The sequence below is a fragment of the Gadus macrocephalus genome, chromosome 16 (genome assembly GCF_031168955.1).
Source record: "Gadus macrocephalus chromosome 16, ASM3116895v1".
Classification (NCBI taxonomy): Eukaryota; Metazoa; Chordata; class Actinopteri; order Gadiformes; family Gadidae; genus Gadus; species Gadus macrocephalus.
The window spans coordinates 2,324,641-2,345,831 of NC_082397.1; the positions used below are offsets into that span (position 1 = coordinate 2,324,641).

Genomic DNA, 21,191 nt, shown 5'->3' on the forward strand with positions numbered 1-21,191 from the left:
GGTGTGTCTCGTCTAACAATCATTTTAAAGTTTATGATTGTAAATGCATTTGGCCTTCTGTGCTCTTGTCTGTACTTGCGTTATTGGGTCTTTGTAATACGTACTCGGATGCGGACCAAGTACTGTCCTAATACACAAGTTTGCATTTTGCAATGAACGTTCAAAAGGGTTCTTGACACAGCCATTTTACCCAGGATGCACCGGTTGGTATCTTGTAGGAACTTGGCAGCACAGATACCCTAGAATTATTATTTTTACAATTATCGTATGCGTTAAAATTCTATTGATTGGTCTTTCAGAACATGTCAGGAATCGATCTGCTGGTCTCATACAGTGATGTTTGTGTAACTAATGAATAACACGTCCAAGTTAACTATCATGTTGTGTAAGATGTCTGAAAGCAGCTCCATTATGCCAACTTATGTTGTAATTTGAATGTATTTTTATATTTTTTTCCAAGAAATGATTAACATTCATTCAGTTATCAATTTGTAAGTACAAAACTATATAATTCTTAAAGGTTTTAATAACAGGAGGAACATGATACAAAATCTACAATGAAGAAATTCTGATTCATTGTCTTTTATTAATTTAACCCAAAGTGAGAGCACACTGGGTAAGTTTCCTAGTTTTAGGAGTAATAAGTCTAACTGCATAACCCTCTCTATCATAGTTCTTCCCTGTCAAAATACATTTCACACACACCAGTTAAAAAGTATATCATATCATAACATAATGAGACCTAATTTTATAAATACACAATTACTTTTTGAAACAAGGAATATCTGTTGGAATTCTGGGATACATATTCTAAACCTATAGCTTGTTTCAAACATACATCATACGTATGACAGAAGTATATATTTTTGAATGCAAACTATTTATATTTCTTAATAGTTTACCAAAACAAATTGGTCACACATTATCTTTAATATGGTGACAATGAAGTGAAACGGGTTCATTATGCATTTTTACACTGCCAAGCAGGTACGGTCGCTGCTTGGCAGATTTCACAATTTCACTGTCTTGCTTCTTGTTATCCCGATGAAAGCCTCGTAAGGAACCTTTCTCTGCTACTTTCGTAGATTGCCCCATCTTTCACGTCTTCGTTAAATTCGACTGCATCATCTTCTCTCCAACGATAGTCAGCAGCTCACGTATTTCTCCAGTTAGAACTACTCATGTTCCTACGTCATCAACTCCTCTACCCAAGTCCTGCCCCTGGTACCGTGATGCCGTCTAATCGCTTTTACATGAAAATGAAACCCCCAACATGTGTAGGGTTCGAGAGGGGACATTGGGGTGCGAAATCAAGACGGTATATTTCCTTGGTCAGTGTAAATGCGAGGACAATGCCAGGTAAACAATTCAAATAAGACGGGCATATTTGCCAGTGTAAAACCGCTTAGTGGATGCCTGAACTTCTTTTGACCACATTGTAATTGCTTTGTGATTTAGCTATTTCTAAAGGCTTTATTGAAAAATACACCATTAAGTGGTCAACGGCTGTGCAGTGTCTGATATTGTCATCAGTTTTTGTCAAACAGTCAAATTAAAACTAGTTTCCATTAGGCACTTGCATCGAATAAACTATAAACCATCAATAAATAAATATTTGTTGACTATAAAAACACTGTACGACTGTATACCAGCCTGCCCTCAGTACTAATGTGCGAAGGAGACGACGGGATACTTGAGTCTTTTGAATGGGTCATTGTGAGGGATCGGCGTGGTCGCCCCACGTATCTGGGATACGGCCAACTGGGAATTCCGAGTGTGGGCAAAAATGAGGGCAACGGACAGAGGACTAAGAAAGAAGTGAAGTTTTAATGTCTCCAAAACATTCACACAAAAATCTAGCAATGTTTCAAAATGAAAAGGAAATGACTGCATCCGTCAGCAAACATAAACTAAGAAAATATAACATAGCATAGCCTAACATGAATCTAGCATAGCGTTACTAGTACTGGCCTCACATCAGGCCAGCACCTACCCTCAGCCTCTCTAACACCAAATGAGCAGCCCTTAAATAGGGAAATGCCAATTGGCCCAATCAAGGCCGTATGGGCCAGACCATTAGTAGGGGGGGGGAACATTCTTCACCTAAAGCTATTTTACTATTACTATACTGCCCCCTACCGGGACGGAAGACTAACTTCCACCAGCCCAATCTAATATATATATATATATATATACACAAACACACAATATAATAATAACAATAGCTCCAATGCGAGACAGTGAGAAGGGGGAGGATTTCACCTTCTCACAGTCATTTATTGCTGCTGCTGCCAGCTCTGGTCAGAGTTTTAGGGGCCACTCACACTAGGGCCGTGGCCCCGTTCCCGAGCTCATCTGCATACTAAAGTCTAGAACGTTTGGCTAGTGTGACCACGCCATCCGTATTCCAGCACAGAACAGCCCCTTGGCCACGGCACACTTGGGAGAGGTGTGCCGTGGCCAAAGTACAGATGCTAATGAGATGACACGCGCACACGGGCGGATACGCAACATGAGCTGGATGACGTAGTCTTTGCGCGACCCTTCTTTCTTTATAGGTCCATGCCTTTCTTCCCCACAAGAGTCATTTTAAACCATGGCGGCTAGTGTTTCACGAGTGGGTTTACGTTGGTGCGATAGTGAAGTCGAGTGTTTACTTGAAATTTGGGCTGACGACAGCTTTCAAGTCGCAGTTGGACACCACGATTGGTGATGACGTATTTATCGTATGACGTATTTATCGTATTACGACGTGATGACGTATGTATGAAGGAGCAATCGTGCCCAGGCCACGGCCTTTGGGAGCAGTGTGACCACGGGCCAGCGGGGGGAGTGGTGAGGGGGGAATCGTGCTGAATCTTCCTGCTGCACGGAACAGGCAAACGGCCCTAGTGTGAGTGCAGAAAAAGAGACAGAAAAAAACAGTTGGTCATTCGTCAGAAACGATTACAACTCAATAATAGAAAATACCCTAAGAAACAATAAATGCAAAAATACAAAATAAAGAGTTTAGAATTACGTTTCCCATACAAAAATACAAAAATAATAATTTAAAGATTCCATGGCATGCTAATTTATGTATACTTTTATCTAGCTGTTAGTGGGCCCCTAATAAAGTACTTGAAGACGTTCGAGAAATTCAATCTTGGTGCATAATTACAGCCACTACGAGCCAGTCCCACAATGAGCTTTCGCCATTTTTTAGAGGCGGGTCAAGGTGGAGGGTGGGGGTGTGGCCCTGAGCAGCTTGCGACCACGGTACCATGCGCTCATGTTTCAACCCAGTCTCACGGAAATACGTGACACTGTCACGTCATTTAATCTATTGATTCGTGATCTGGGACACGTAATTTCAATTTTTTCATGCCAAAAAGCACACATTTCTAACAATATGACAGCTTTTGGCCACCCGTTTCTACTTTAAATATTCTAGAACACTCCGGGTGCTCCGGCGGGAGTCCTGGAGCTCTATATCTAAATAATATCATATTATACATAGATATCACTATCATATAATATTTATAATCACGGCCAAAACTGTGTGCGCCTCCAGACGATATTATGATTCTCAAACGACTGAGTCATGTTCTCCGACGTCACTGGTTCTTCCTCTTCCAGATCAAACTGAAGTAGACTGAACCGCGACATGGAGGAGAAAGGGATTGTTGCTCGCGATTGTCTCATGCCGGAGCCCCGCTGCCCGCTGACGAGGCACCACCGCCTCGGATGCGGGCAGAGGGCAGCGGGCAGCGCCGAGGCGGTGATGCCGAAACAATCGCGGGCAACAATCCCTTTTTCCTCCATGTCGCGGTTCATGTACTTCAGGGAGTCAAAGCCAAAGTTCCTTTCCCCCAATTCCTTCTGAGCCATGGCTGAATTAACCCCTACTACGAGTCTCGTTGTGGAAATACAAGAGACGTCAGAGAACCCGACGTGTTATGCGTCATAACACCAACAGGAGAACGGTTATCCAAATAAAAAAGAAGTGTACAACACTTGCGTTACAGTGTGTGTATTCACACTGCCATCTATCCCGCACACTGGAAATTTCTCCGGTTCACGTTTCAGAACAGGGCTTACGAATACCAAGTAGTCCCGTTCGGGCTATCGTTGGCCCCGAGAGTGTTCAGCAGGTGTGTGGAGGCAGCACTGTCACGGCTAAGAAACAGCGGCATCAGAATATTCTCTTATCGGGACGATTATGTTCCATTTCACGCGAACAGGCACTCAGAGATTCTACTACAGTGGTAAATCATCTGAGGACTCTGGGATTCTGCGTAAATTGGGAAAAGAGCCATGTGGACCCCACAGAATGTGCGGAATATTTGGGTCTCCACATAAACTCTCTCTTATCGCGTCACACTATCAGAGAGGAGACTAACGTCTCTCATGCAGTGTCTATAGGTGTCTCACGGTGGAACTGTCGGCGTTTCACCCGCCTCCGTTCTCCTCTGTGGAGGAGCAGAGACTCAATACATTATGCCCAGTGTGGGCCCTACATGTATATGTGAGTCGGTCAGCTGCTTTTAGGAAAGGGGATCAACTGTTCGTGTCTTGGGCCACTCCCCATAGAGGCAAGCCTTTGTCCCGCCAGAGGCTATCCCACTGGATTGTGGAGGCTATATCTCTTGCTTATGAAAGTAGGGGCTTGCAGCCCCCCCATGGCTTGAGGGCCCACTCCACAAGGGGTATGGCTACTTCATGGGCCTTATTCAGGGGAGTGTCAGTGCATGACATTTGTGCTGCGGCAAGCTGGGCTACGCCTCACACCTTTGTTATGTTTTATAGGCTGGATGTCTCAGGGCCTTCTGTTTCTCAAGCCGTGCTGGAGACGATCTCAGACTCAAAGGGATATTTGCTGCCTGGCTGAATTTGCATCGGGAGACATATGCAATACGGGAGTGGTCTATATCTCCCATAGTGAAACACCGAGCGAAGTTAGAAAAATAACTTTGGGTTACTTAACGTAATCCCTGGTTCTTTGATAACAGAGTGAGGTGTTTCACCAACACGTCCCTCCTTGCATTTACACGGAAAGAAACCGGTATAGAATGATTTGAGGAGGGCGGGTCGACTGTATAAGTGCAGGGGGCGGGACCCTGTGGCACAGTCCGACCTGTCTGTCAAGGACAGACGTGGTGCAATTGGAGCTTCCAGTAGTAGGTCACGCCTAGGCGATTCCCATAGTGAAACACCTCACTCTGTTATCAAAGAACCAGGGATTACATTAAGTAACCCAAAGATATCCATAGTTTACTTTACAGTAACAGTAATGTCGATGACGTCATATGGCCATTACCCCGTAACTTCAGGGAAACACACGAAAACAGTAATCCAGTAAAGGCCTAATGTATCGATATGATGCATCAATAGCAATCTAGCTTACTACGCTGTTCTACTTTGGCAAGTGGCTCATGCCAGACATCAAGCTAATGCAATTTTTGACACAAAGACTTTACTTAGGCAGGTTGTTTTTTATTTTTAAACAGTCTATGTTAAATCTGTTAAATCTGTATTATTTACAGTCTATGTTAAATCTATTTAATCTGTATATGATACGGTTTAAATTATGTCAGTTTAACCATACGTCGTGCTGAGTTGTCATACAGTGATACAAAGGTGAGTTGACCAAGGATTTCCGACTCAAAGCAGGTGAAAAAACCAAAAGGAAAAGCTGCAATCGACCACCAGGAAAGGCCAAAGCAAAGGACCCGCTGAGAGGTATGAAGGGCCTTGAGGACCTACCGGTCAAGACTCGTCAGTTTTTGATAGGTACAGTACTTCACCCACACACAGGGGCGTCATAGTGGGGGGGAGGAGCAGGACTGGTTACCAAGGGCCCCAATGGGGGGAGGGCCCTCAAAGCCTGAGATGAAAAGGCAGGACAAGTAGCCATCAGGGTTTCCCACAGCATTTTACAGCCTATTCTTGTTCCAGGTGTTATTTTGAATAATTGGGTTGAAATAATATTTGAGTAGTCTGTAATCTATCGCGCAAACAAGCCCATTCATTATTGTGCTTGAGTTGAAAAAAAAAAAAATCCATCAGTAATTTCTCTTGATTTGTCTTGCAGGACTTGTACAGAATCGTTCTAAACCTGTTAAGAAGAAGCCGTCATGCAGTAGCGGACAGGGGAGCCGTCCTGGTGAGTTGTCCTCATCTCTGCCCCTCAAAATGCCTGCTAGTAACGGGATGCTCGGTGAGTTGAAGTCTCCTAGTTTTAGTGAGTCAACCTGCATAATCCTGTAGTCAACCTGGTCTCACAGAAATCCGTGAAATGACCACGGACGCTTAACTCAAAATCCGTGGAATCCTCACGGAAACACACCAATTCCTGTGATATGGCCACAGATTTTGCTCCAATGCAAGTTAATGACACTCATATTCCATGGCACAAATTGTGTACTTATTGTAGGCTTTGAATTAAGTAGAACACACAGAAGTTTAGGTGATGTTGAGAAATATAGCGGACAGAAAGGCCATCCTGGTCCGACGTTCCCGTCTATATCCCTCCCCAAAATACCTTCCCACAGTAAGTCTCCTACTTTTAGGAGTAATGGGTAACATAACACTCTATATCATAGTTTTACCCTGTCAAAATACATTTCACACACACCAGATAAATAAAAGATCATATAATAACATATTGTGACCTAATACATACTATGGGCCCTATTTTAACGGTCTGAAATGCAAGTGGGAAGCGCAAAGCGCAAGTAGCTTTGTGGGCGGTTCTACGGCGCTATCGCTATTTTACAGGCGGATAAATGACACTTGCGTCGCGGCGCAAGTGTCAAAAGGGTTGGTCTGAAGCAGCCTAGTTACCCGTAGGTGTGGTTTGGGCGTAACGTCCAACAAACCAATGAGTGCGAGCTCCCATCCCCTTTAAGAGTCATGAGCGCATTTGAATCGGACGAGTTGATATTTTGACAGCGCGTCTGCAGTCTCCGATGAGACAGATGCACATGAATTTCAAACTGCAAATGGCTCAGTTTATTGCCAAATAATATGGCGTAATTCACACATGGAATAAGGGGTTTTCTTCCACAACTTCAGAAATACTGAGTCCTCAAATAAATTTCGGCAAAGAAAACGTATATGATATAACATATGATATGCGGTAACTGTGGTTCTATTTAATTACATACACAATACATTATAAACATTGTTTCTTATCAGTATTGTATGCTATCCTAATATGCATGTGTCCCCGCGGTAATAGACATTGCCATTGATTGTGCGTTACGTGTTTAGTTTGCGTGTGTTTAAACAGAGCACGCGCCCGCATTCATTCATTCTTTTTAACACTCACTCGCGGTAAAACAATGTTTTTCACGATCAAATACTCATCCATCCTAAAAGTTAAGGGCACGTAGGCCTACACGATGTCTCTGTCAAGAAAATATGTGTTTGCTGTACGGTGTTTGCAGATGCATTGATTTAAAAGTACAACTTATTACCGCTGTTCTTTCCCAAATAATTAACCAAGAATGTGCGGCTAGGTAGATGGGAGAAGCAAAGTGTATGCGCGAGGTGCACAAGCAATCCGTATGCATCGCATGCGCCCTTAAAATAGCATCTGAACAACGCGCCACTGACTTTAAACCAGGTATTTCCTGGTCAGTAGCGCAATGGTATTCAGAAACGGCAAAATACCGTTTGCGCCAGAACACGCCTCCTCCTTCCGCCGAACCGCCCCTTGGGGCGCATGATCAATCCCTAATTTACCGGCAAGTGGCGGTGGTGGGAAAAGAACGCTCTGCGCCAGTTGTAAACTAGCAACGACACATGCGCCAGTGACGAAGTCACTTGCGCCGGATGCAAGATAGGGCCCTATGAGTTATAAATACATACTTGATTTTTTTAACAAGGTCAAAGGTGTGTGTTCTTTGGAATATCTGTTGGGGATTCTGGGACATAAATCCTAAACCTATGGATTGTTTTCAAACATAAATCATTCGTATGACTGGCATATATTTTAGATTATGAAAATCTTGTGATGGTCGACATTTTATGGAACCCACCAGAGTCCACACGACCCATTTCTATAGCTTCTTGACAGTATGGTCTGTGTGTGTGCGTGTGCGTGTTGTTTGATGACAAAAGAAACACAGGGTACACAATATCATATTATAATTAGTGCTGCCAAGCGATTAAAATATTATTTTTTCTATTCAAATGATCCCTTGATTTCGTGCTGCCAGCCTTTTAGTGAGATCAGAGAGTGTTGAGGAGGACAGTAATAAAATATATTTGGCAAGATTGATATAAGAAGAGGGACCCGCAGTGAAGTCAACCCGGTCCACTTGACATCGGGTAGGTGCATGACAGTGGTAGGCCTACAGTAAAACTTCAATAGCCCAGGCTTTTATTTGTTTCAATCACTGAACTTTCTAACAAAACTCTTGCTCAGCAAAGATGGGAAATATTATAACATTTATTATTTAAACCAGTATGAATATTCCTACCGTACGTAGGCCCATACACATTACCAGGCTAGTGAATCACACACACACACACACACACACACACACACACACACACACACACACACACACACACACACACACACACACACACACACACACACACACACACACACACACACACACACACACACACACACACACACACACAGGCGGAGTGGTAATCGGGAGAGTTCCCGCTGGGCCGTTAACGTTTCGGGGCTGTCGGGCTGAATACTGCGGGATAACAATATTGCGTTTATAAAATTCCTTGCAACGCCGTCAGGAAGCCTGAGCTTTGCACCCGCAACCTCTCACTCACTCAACGTACGCAGCAATTACAAACTGTCAACGTCGCAAACCAAGTCGATTTTGTCTAGAGGGGAGTAACTGAGCGGCCCCTCCCGAAGTGGTACAGCCCGGGTGGGCCTTGAACTGCGATTGGTCAGAAATACGTAACAGCTAATGACAACATTGAACTCTTATGCAGGCTTGAACAGAGTGACACACAAACACACACACACAACACACTTTTAAGGAGTTTTTCACCCGCTCCGTATCCTTGCTTGCCCCAACAAGTTTGTGCGGCGTGCTTGTTGTTTTGTTTCCGGTGTAGCTAGATCCGGTATGGTGTTGTAGTTTTTCTAACGTGACGAGTTGTTGCTAGACAGCAGGTGAAAAAACGACAACGTTTGCCGAGCCAAAAGAGAATTAAAAAAATAGAACAATTAACGCAGTTAAAATTGGTTTGCGTTAACGCCGTCAATGACGCGTTAAACTGACAGCACTAATTATAATACAAAAGACTGATGTTAAAGAAGCACAATGAAGCATTCTTAACTGGCTGTACTTAAAACCCTCCTGGTCTCTGATGCAATCCATCATTAATCAGTTAAAAAATCCAAGATACACATCAATATTAAAATCCCTCAGATATTAAAGGCCATTATATGTAACATTTACGCATTAAATTTACTATATATTCTGTTGAGTTGTGTATTTGCAGAATCCAAAATGTTTTCAACAATGTTCAAACCCAGAGAATTGCATAGTTTACTTTACAGCCCGTCGGTCACATGTCGATGGCGTCATATGGCCTTTAACCCATAACTTCAAGGAAACTAACGAAAACAGTAATCCAGTATTCTAGTAGAGGCCTAATGTATTGATATGATATGTCAATAGCAATCTAGCTAACTACGCTGTGCTACTTTGACAAGTGGCTAATGCCACTTTTTTTGATACAAAGACTTTGCATAGGCAGGTCGTTTTTTATTTTAAAACGGTCTATGTTAATTCTGTTTAATCTGTATTATAGTCTATGTTAAATCTGTTTAATCTGTATAATATACGGTTTATGTTATCTCAGTTTAACCATACGTTGTGCTGAGTTGTCATGCAGTGTTACAAAAGTGAGAGAAGTTGATCAAGGATTTCCAACTCAAAGCAGGCGTAAAAACCGAAAGGAAAAGCGGCAATCGACCACCAGGAAAGGCCAAAGCAAAGGACCCGCTGAGAGGTATGAAGGGCCTTGAGGACCTACCGGTCGAGACTCAACAGTTATTGAAAGGTGCAGTAGTCCATCCAAACACAGGGGCGTCATAGTGGGGGTGGGGGGCGGGACTGGTTACCAAGGGCCCCAATGGGGGGAGGGCCCTCAAAGCCTGAGATGAAAAGGCAGGACAAGGAGCCATCAGGGTTTCCCTCAGCATTTTACAGCCGATTCTTGTTCCAGGTGTTAAACAAGTCTATAATAGAATACCTCAGATATTAAAGGCCAAATATGTAACATTTACCTATTAAATATACTATGTTATATTTCTGTTGAGTTGTGTATTTGCAAAATCCAAAATGTTCCCAACAATGTTCAAACCTAGAGGAATCCATAGTTTACTTTACAGTAACGGTCCGTTGCCGTCGGTCACATGTTGATGGCGTCATACTGCCTTTACCCCCTAACTTCAAGGAAACACACAAAAACAGCAATCCAGTAATCCAGTTGAGGCCTAATTTATTGATATTATACGTCAATAGCAATCTAGTTTACTACGCTGTGCTACTTTGACAAGTGGCTCAGGCCAGACACCAAGCTAATGCAGTTTTTGACACAAAGACTTTGCATAGGCAGGTCGTTTTTTATTTTTAAATGGTCTATGTTAAATCTATTTAATCGGTATAATATACGGTTTATGTTACGTCAGTTTTACCATACGTCGTGCTGAGTTGTCATACAGTGTTACAAAAGTGATTTCCAACTCAAAGCAGGTGAAAAAACCAAAAGGAAAAGCTGCAATCGCTCACCAGGAAAGGCCAAAGCAAAGGACCCGCTGAGAGGTATGAAGGGCCTGGAGGACATACCGGTCGAGACTCAACAGTTATTGAAAGGTACAGTAGTTCATCCACACACAGGGGCGTCATAGTGGGGGGGGGGGGTTACCAAGGGACCCAATGGGGGGAGGGCCCTCAAAGCCTGAGATGAAAAGGCAGGGCATGTAGCCATCAGGGTTTCCCCCAGCATTTTAGAGCCTATTCTTGTTCCAGGTGTTATTTTGAATAATTGTATTTAAATAATATTTCAGTAGTCTGTAGTCGCCCAAACAAGCCCATTCATTATTGTCCTTGAGTTGAAAACGAAAAAAGAAAAACCATCTGTAATTTCTCTTGATTTGTCTTTCAGGACTTGTAAAGAATCTATCTAAACCTGTTAAGAAGAAGCCTTCATGCAGTAGCGGACAGGGGAGCCTTCCTGGTGAGCGTTCCTCGTCTCTGCCCCTCAAAATGCCTGCTAGTGACGGGATGCTGGGTGAGTTGATAAATAAATCATCATAATACATTATACATCAATCATATAATATAACAAGAAATCATTTTATAAATACATACTTTTTAAACAAGGTCAACGGTGTGTTGCTTTCTGGAATCTGTTGGGAGTCTGGAACATCAATTCCAAACCTATGGCTTGTTTCGTACAAATGATTCACATGACTGACATTTCATAGAACCCAACATAGGCCACACAATCCATTTCTCTAGCTTCTCAAATGACCAAAACTGGAAACACTTGGTCAGACATAGTTCCTAATGGATGTGTTTGCATCCATAGCCCGGTCATAGAACTCCATAGTTTACTTTACAGTGATGGTCCGTTGCCGTCAGTTACATGTCGATGGTGTCGTATGGCCTTACCCCCTAACTTCAGGGAAACAGGAGAACAGTAATCCAGTGGCCTGTACTACGAACCTCGATTAGTGGGTTAGCGAGGTATGTTGCGCTCAAAGCCTGGGTTAGCTGGGACACGAAAGTCGATCTCTTTTAGCGTCGCTGTATCACCATGGTGACTTATGCTCTCAACCAAACCTGGTCGGGAGCAGGTTTTCCATTTGATCATCCTTATGTATGTGACCGGCTGAATCTGCTTCGTGTATTTTTCTTAAGTCAAGACGTGACCCAGGATCTGTCCGGACTCGGGAAATCCGACGTCCATTTATTGTTTGCCGCTGAAGATAAATATGAAACAGCTTCCTTTCAGAAAGTGCCCTTAAACAATCCTCCAACTCCTATACAAAGCACACAGAGGGGGAGGGGTACTAGCATGATTACACGAAGGTCAGGTGGTGCATGCTAGCATATCGTTATAAAGTTCACCAAAACACTGCAATCTATGCATTGATATTTACATGACAATGTATAGTCAAAATAATTAATGTAAAGAATGGTAAACTACAAAACCACAAAATGGGGGGAAATAAATGCATACACCTCTTCCCAAGAGAATCAGAACAAAAGGGAAGAGGGCAGGGGGGGACAGGATACGTATGGGGCTCGGTGAGAGAGACAGAGTGGAGGCAGCACGTCGAATTTGAACCCCGGTCGCTGGCCTTCGGGTCTTATACTAATCCACTACGCCACTGCCGCGGCGCTAACTATCTGCGGTTGAAAACAGATGTGATATATTTCTTACATAGGGGGTATTTAAAGTGAGTTCCCTAAATTATATAATAAGGCAGGTTTTCAAAATGTCTTTGCATTTTGATATCATCATCACTCTATTGGGATTAATGGCGAACAATTCTGCATTTGGCATAGTTATTGTATAGAATATATGCAGAATCTTTTCACTTGTACACATTTATCTAGACTGCCTGATCTATCCAGTTTGTAAAGGTGAGTAAAATGACGCGATACACGCCCCTTTCACGTGAACGCGCATTGAACCTAAAGCGGAAAAAACCTGGTTCGACTAATCAAATCCTAAGTGAGCTTCGTAGTACCATTTAACTCTGATCTCGAGTTGCGTCTCTGTCGATCCAGGCTTTCCCAAGAAAGCCTGGGCATGTTCAGTGAGGTTCGTAGTACAGGGCACAGAAGAGGCCAATTGTATAGATATGATACGTCAATATCAAACTAGCTTAAAAGTGTTCTCGACACGCCCATTTTACCCAGGATGCACCAGTTGGTATTTAGAAGGAACTTGGCAGCACTGGTACCCCAGAATTCATTTTGGCATTCCAGCGAGGAGCGGTAAACAACAGAGCAGACCAAGAACGCAATATGTATTTTTTGTATGCTATTTCATCACTTAATTCACCTCTGATAAAGATTTGGGCGAGGAATCTACTGTGCAGGTTTTGAATTTTGGGGCAAACTAGCTAGCCGGCCGGCCAGCAGCTCTCTGAGACCCTCTCGCCCCACGCACCACTGCAGCTGACCGGGCAGACGGCGGACTACAATGGTTGAAGGAAAGCCGGCCAACAACTGTATAACATTTATTTTATCAAATAAACTACAGAAGCAGTATGAAAGGGTTATTTTTGTTTTAAGTAGACATTATATATTTTTTGTGTACGGTTGAGGAGTAGGTTGACCTTCAATTGTTTTAGGTGATGAAGCCTGGTTCCTATTTTGGAGGACTACAAGCGTCCTCTGTGCTGTGCACAATACCATCAAGAACACACCGTCTCAAACTGTCAAAAGCGTTCTGTGTGCTCGTGACCTTCAAGTTCATTCTTCCAAGTACAACTAGCAAGAACGTTCCTCCCACTGATTGTAAATTAAGGAGTTGATCACATGGATGCCCTGAAAATACAGTGCAGGCCAAAACAGTGGGGAGAACGTATATCATAGTTCTTCCCTGAAAAAATACATTTCACACACACTACTTCATACTAGGGCCCGACCGATTTATCGGCCTGCCGATTTAATCGGCCGATTATAGCCTTTTTGAAAATAATCGGCATCGGCCAAAAAGACGCAGATTACAACCGATTTTTATTTTTTTTGAAATGTTATTGCGATTAGTATCCTGCAGATTGCGCTCGTCCTCGCCTTGCTAACTAACAACTTTAGCTGGAGTAAAAAAGAGGAGATTGAATTTTACCATACAACATGAAAGCACGCTCGCTCAGGCAGCTGCGCGCTCACCTCACCAATGTACACAAGACGCGTTGTTTGAGCATGTTGTGCCTGTTTTTCTTTAGGTCCCAGCCATGTTAATTTGTTATACTGTAGACTCTAACGGTGAGACCATACTGCTCAGCACGCACGTGTTAGTCACTGCTCACGAGCGCAGCACATTGGGAGTTAGTTATTTATTTTACATTTTACGTTACACTCATTTTTGACTGTAAATGTATTCTAAAACACTCAAAGTTTCTGCATTCAATTCACATATTCGTCAAAAGTGTTGAAAGTATATTTAAGGTATCAAAAACTACGTTTTATATGGTTTTTTTTTTTTTTTTTTTAATCGGCCGATTAAATCGTAATCGTAATTTTTCTCTGAAAATAATCGGCATCGGCACTCAAAAATCAATATCGGTCGGGCCCTACTTCATACATCATTTTTTTACCAAGGTCAAAGGTGTGTGGCTTTCTGGAAACATCCTTTTGGGATTCTGGGATATGAACTGTAAACCAAACGCTTATCAAGGATTGCCAATTCAAAAGCAGTTTATAGTATTAATCTGAGAAATTGCAGGACTTTGTAGAATAACTTCCAGAGCGAGAAATAGTGAGTATTTGTGCTGAGCAGGGCAGGAATCTCCCCGGCGGCCACGACTGCCATGGCCGTCGTCGCCCCGCTATCTGGCCGTGATGCCCTTCTGAAAATCGTATGCCCAGAGGCAGTGGCGGTTTTAGGTACGGGCGAACCAGGCAGCCGCCCGGGGCGGCATATTTGTGGGGGGCGCCAAATCACATGGGGGGCGCCACGAGCGGTAAAAAACAAATCGCGCTGCATAGCGGTTATCAATGATGTACTACAAAACATTGTGTGGGGAATAGATATTTTGGCGCCCCCTCTGGCTGCAGGCGCACACCTGCTCGTTGAGAAGTTGCCGTGCACAGACGGAATGAAACCCCCACTGAAGTCCGTAGGTTCTCCCCCCCCCCCCCCCTGCTTGGAAGAAGTTTTGCCCGGGGCGTAAATGGACGTAGAACCACCACTGCCCAGAGGGAGGGTTATTGTCATTTTTTTGTAATCATTATTATAATGTGTAATTAAAAATACATATATTATTTATGGCAAATTCTAATCTTATAGACAATAATAAAGTTTTAACGTTTAACAAAATTCAACAAATTCACTCAAATTATTTTCTTTTTCAAAAAGAAGTGGAGAATTATTGCAAAAGGGCTCTTCAAGATGCAGATAAAAACTGCAAAAAAATGAACAATTTCTGTAGAAGTGTTACGCTGTTTAGTAAAAAGGTGTTAATGCTTTTAGAAATGTATTTGTCTATTTAAGTTAAATCTAAATCATGTTTTTTAACTTAAGGTCTTGATGCCCTGGCATGTGGCCTTTATGCCCCAAAAGAATTGCCCCGCTGCAAGCCAAGTGGCCTTGCCCCTAAAATCACGAAATTCCAGGCCTAGTCCTGAGTAAATAAAAATGCCTATTCTCATATTGAGACAAATCATGACCACTGTCCTATAGCATCCATTTTTTGTGAGTCTCAATGTCTAATTCAAATGCTGTTAGAAATATGGGACAGTTGCTTCATTTTGTTTATATGCTACAGGCCGAAGGTTTTTTAAGTATAACATTGCTTGGGGAGTCCAATTCGTCCACTGAAAAGGGTGGAAAGTGCTTACAACTCTCTGCTAGTTAGCGATCTATCTCTTCTCTACATGTAGTTGTGTTGCGCGAATGCTCCTGAGGGAGGTAGCCTATTTGATGGATTCGCTGAATTGTCCAATCATGTGGTGATAACAAAAAACAAAAGCAATACCATTGGGCTGGGTCGCACACTGGTGCGACCCGAGGGCGAATTTTCTTCAAATGTTGTGTCTGCTTGATAAGACAGCAAAAAGTTTGCGAGCTTACATTGACATCAACGTGACCGCCGCCCCAGACTTGGAGGAGGGCTTTATTTCAAATGACCAATAACTAGCCTAGCCCAAATCATTGAAGTTCAGACGCATTTAATGGTTGCGGGCAGTGCAAGTACAGTATATCACACAATTAAACGAGGATAAACACCATGTATTTTTGTCGATTTATTTTGTATTTATAATTGTTGATTCATACTTGGCAGAAATATTCAAGTGGATATTTCACGGAGGGGTGGCGCCCTAGCGCCCCCTATTGACCCACCGCCACTGCTTGGAAGGTTTACGGTTGACATCGTAAGTCCGACTGACGATCCTTTTTCATATCGTAGGAAATATATCCAAGAAGACGGTGGTAAAGCCAAGGAAACCAAAAAGAGGTAAGGGTTTTGCTGTGTTCCTTGGCTCCTTTGAGAAAATATTACATAATTTCTTCTAAAATGCTGATTCGACCGGATACCTTTTCATAGGCTTGTAACAGGTTTGTAGGCTCGCCCTAGCCCGGCCTACTACAGTTGATGTATGACTATAATATTAAGGACCTTTGCTGTATGGTCTAAGGAACAGATAAATATAAATATTAATGCATAGCAGTACACACCTACCTACCTGTACTTAAAACATTGGGCCAATTAGTAGGCCTCCAAACATTGTTGATATAGGCTTCATTAAGAGCACAGACAACGGACAACGTTTGACCGAGCTGGCCCAAGACAGAACACCTCGCCGACCGCATCTCACTTGACCAACTATATAACGAGGAACTGCTTATTCTTATGGAAAAGTGAACTTAATGTAGTACATTTTGATTAAACTAAGTCAAGCAAACAAACATCTTATTGATGAGATATGTTGTGGGGGACATGGTGGTACGACAAATGGTTTAAAATTTACAGAGGTCAAGAAGAGATTAATCAATGTCTCCTGAATTCTGTGGTCCAAAATTCTGAACAATGTGTTGAACACCCTGCCTCAACTATCGTGTTTCCATGCCGTCATTTTTTTTTGCCTTTTGATTTATTTTCCAGTGGAGCTTCGAATGGTCCGTTGTGAATTTGTGAAGACAGTTAAAATCTCAGTTATCAGAGGTCTCCTGGATGACCTTTTGCAGCAGAAAGTGTTCAGTACTGAGGACAAAGTCTCTGTCATGGAGAACGAGAGGAGCAGAAAGGACCGAGCACGGTGTCTGATCGATATGGTGATCGGTAAAGGGGAGAAAGCAAGTCGGATAATGATTGCTAGTATGAAGAAGAAGTACAATGACTTATGCTCCACCCTGGGTCTTATCTCTTCTCCTGCTGGTGTGGGTGAGTTGTTACCATGTACTTTTAAAAGAAACAGTCAGTACCAGCTTTGTTTTGACAAGAGGGGAGCTTCTTTGTCCTTTAATCCACTGGGATCCACTGATTCATTATCGTCCACTCGGGATTACATTTGGGTGGAATAAAACTTTACCATACACCTTCCTAAACTTGGAAGGTGTATTGTTGACATCGTAAAACTGACTGACGATCCTTTTACATATCCTAGGACATGTAGACGACAAGACGTTGGTAAAGCAAAGGAAACAAAACAAAGGTAAGGGTTGTGCTGTGTTCCTTGGCTCCTCTGAGAACATATTACATATTTTCTTCTAAAAATGCTGATTTGACCGGATACCTTTCATAGGTTTGTTACAGGTTTATAGACTCACCCTAACCCCGTAAACCAGTGGCAATTTCTCTAAGACTACAAGGGAAGCTTGGCCTCCCCTAAAACTTCAAAAATTAAATGGTCAACTATATACTGTTGTGTTAACATTTCATTGACTAAAAATGCGTTTGAAAACTTCCATCTCAAAGACGAGGATCCTGGATCGCCTGGATCTTTTGTGCGTTACAGTTTTGACTTTATGATTGACTTTTTGACCCGTCTACCCTTTGTTTGAATCCTGAAGAAAATGAATAAATATTTTTGCCAATTGCATCTGGTCTGCACCTGGGTCCTTATCTGCAACCCTTAACAATGGAGTTGGACAGTGCAATGCCTCAGCTTTACAAAATGTTCTCATTAGTGGCAACAATAGGAGCTACATCTGCAGGTGTAGAAAGGAGCTTCTCCTGTTTAAAGTGGCTCAAGTCCTACACCCGTAACACAATGGGCCAAGGCCGTTTAACTAGCCTTTCCCTGCTGGCCACTGAGAGGACAATGATGGTCACTCGAAAAGACAGCTAGTTGGTATCACAGGGTCACAGAGCATTTCCTTGAAAGGGAACAGGGCAGAATTTACACATAAATAAATTGACAATTTATGTAATGTACGTCTTCAGGAAATGGAGGCCGGAAAAGAAATGGAAGTAAATCTGAAGATGTGGCCAATAAGAAACCTTGCACGGTAGATGTGTCAGGTGAGCGGGTGTCATCTTTTGAATCAGATGATTGGTCTCAGGACAAATGATTAAGAAGTATGTTTCGTGAGTGTTTTCTCTTTTGAGATGTCTTGATCTGCCTGTATGTGGATTGTCTTTGTCTTTTTTTCAGACAGCATCACTGAAACCCACTCCACAGGAGAGACTCTGACTGACAAGGAGCTCATGAATGTGGCCGATACGCTGGGACAGGAGTGGGAGCCGGCTGCCATCCACCTGGAGCTAACGACCAAAGATTTGGATGAAATCAAGGCAGAACATAGACCTGTGGCCATGCAGAAGCTGATGATGTTGGTGCGGTGGAAGTGCCGAAGACCACCAGGAAAGACAACAGCACAGGACCTGCTGAATTGTCTGACTGACCTGAAGCACCTACCGGTCGAGACTCATCAGTTATTGAGAGGTAACGTACTTCACCCACACACAGTGAACGTCCAGCCCATTTGAGCAGCTCCCCTCTTTTACAGGATCCATTAGTTTCCATTCAATATTATTTGTGGTAGTAATGTAATGTGGTTGTAGTTGCAATTGAGTTGAACTTGGTTTTTGTATGTGCACTAAGGACCTGCCTGTTTGCTTCCTCAGAATTGATGAAGTGCCATAGTGAACTAGATGGGACTGTCCAAAGAAAACAGTGAAGATATGCAGAATTACCTGAAACAGTGGTCGTTGGGATACGGCCAGATGAGGACGACAGAAAGATTATTCAAAAGTGTAAGCAGCCGTAAGAGCTAGGCTCTTGTCGAGTCCATCTTTACCGTATAAACTGTTTAAATGGCACAATTGCTCATGCAGCTTTGCTCCACCAGTGGTCAAGATGCACATACTCTGCCAAGGCATTTTTGAAGCGTTGGCATCAGTTGCGACCCTGTGCTGTGTTAATGTAACCTGACTCGCGACCACAGAGGAATTTCGCTCCAACTAGCTCCACTCATCCATCTGGGATCGCTCCCAGATTTTGGGACCAGATTTAATGGTTGAGCCAATCAGGACTGCCGGGCGGGATTTGTATAGATGTGACGTAGCGGACAAGGGACTGTTTTGATTCAGACAACAATGGCGGCTCGCATCGAGGAGGCAAGCGTCAACATTGACGATGCTATTTCATCCGTGTGGTTCAATCTAGCGAATATTCTTTCTTTAAAAGAACATCAGAGAACGCTCTCATCAGCGTCACGGGTTGGTTTCGATGTGAGTGGTTGAAGTAGCACGTCAATAAAGATGACGGACAAGTGGTTTATCCAATCAAGGATTTTTGTTATGGCCCATCCTTCTAAAACACCTCTCCAATGAATTGATCATACATGGATGAGTGGAGCTAGGTGGAAAAAATTCATCGGGCGAGAGTCAGGTTAGTGTTATCGGCCACTTCCACAGAAATTCAAAATATAGACAGATTTATTAAATTCTGTACTTTTACATTACATTTATTTAGCTGACACTTGAGTGCAAAGCAACTTACAGTAATTGCATTCCACAATGGAAGATGAAACCCAAAAAGCAGGAATCATGCAAGTACATGAAATGCGTTCAATAAGGGAGCTTCTTTAATTGCTATATTACAGGAACGAGAGATGAGTTTTCAGTCTGCAGTCTTTTTCCAAAAGTCTTGACCTTGTAAAGTAATTATTGATATCATGTTTAGAATAGATCCTCCTTCCTCCGCTAGTACTAAGCTGTTCCCCTCAGGTACCTCCTATAGACCGGTATAGAGGTATAGATGGTTGTGATCACCGAAACAACTTTTTTATGAACATTTGTGTTGACATAGTGCCAAAGCAAGATCATGATTATTTTTAACAATCCACTACGATTGTGTCAGTTCATTGTTTTTATATATATTATGTTAACTTTCTGAGCCCAAGCCAGGAAGGACGTCTGTTTGGGGAAAAATAAAAGTGGTTTGTGGGAAAGGCTGCCTTCTTTCTTCATTGTCCAACATATTCAATATCAATTAAAACTAGTCAGTAATAACTCGAGTAAAGCTATTAGTCCCGTTCAGATTAGTAATTATTAGATTGACATGGGTATAAAATTGCGCTCAATGTAAAAGGACCTTTACTTGTAAGATGTGACCTATATGCCCTATCCCAATGTCCGGACTCACAGACTTTGCTGCGTGTTCTCGGAAAATTATCAAGGCTTTAGGGCTGTCCCAATGTCAAAATCCAAAGGGCGTGAGGGTTTGAGTCCACACTTACCGAGCCCTTTCTGTGAGTCCATATCCATGGTTTATATAGGAATGAATGGGCACCATTTTGGAATCCGTTGTCCATTTTATAATGTGTCCATGGTCCATATCAGTGCAGACTTCACCTAAGGGAATTGCCCACAGTTCAAAGCGTTGTAACGTTTACCGCGGAGACCATAGGGAAATTACGAAGGCAAACAAGACGACGCTACTGTCAATCAAGCCCATGGACATATTATTTATGTTACCTATTGTGGATGGTCCGCCGATTTGAGCAGGAATACGCTGAACAACAAGCCCGGCATTCTGTTTCTGCTGTAGACGCCACCTGTTGCTGCTCCCGGTTGACCACTCCAAGATGGCGGCCGTATTTCTCGCGTCCCAGCAGCAGTACCGCGGGATGTAGGGGTGCTGGGGGTGCTGCAGCACCCCCTGTCTGAGGCCCTGTCTTATCACAGAAAACAATCATTCCTAAAAACTCCAGCCGAAGTGGAGATTTCTGAAAACGCCGGTAATGTGTTGTCGTGTCAACGGGGAGAAACGGGATTTTAGGTTCTGAAGCGTCACATTATGCACCAGGAAATGCTTAACGTCATGTGAGCGCCCGCTGTACCGTATTGGTCCGAATATAAACACAAACCCCATTGTAAGACGACCTATATTTGGAAAAAAGATTTGAAGACCAGATCTTGTTTTTATCAATAAATAAATTGTATTCATTTTAATAATATACGAAAATAAAAAGGCATAGAATAAAACACTGCATTGCCACTAAACAGTAGTGCAAATAGGCCGTAC

At 42.8% G+C, this 21,191-nt stretch overlaps 1 protein-coding gene and 1 long non-coding RNA gene across 2 annotated transcripts in view; both read left to right on the forward strand.

Annotated features, from left to right (window-relative positions):
- Window positions 1-21,191, forward strand: part of LOC132475106 (uncharacterized) — a 444,510-nt gene that overhangs the window by 292,876 nt on the left and 130,443 nt on the right. The window lies entirely within an intron of this gene.
- On the forward strand, window positions 14,297-15,339 carry LOC132475125 (uncharacterized). The gene is made up of 2 exons (XR_009529817.1): window positions 14,297-14,680; window positions 14,775-15,339. It is a non-coding gene; the product is annotated as an uncharacterized LOC132475125 (long non-coding RNA).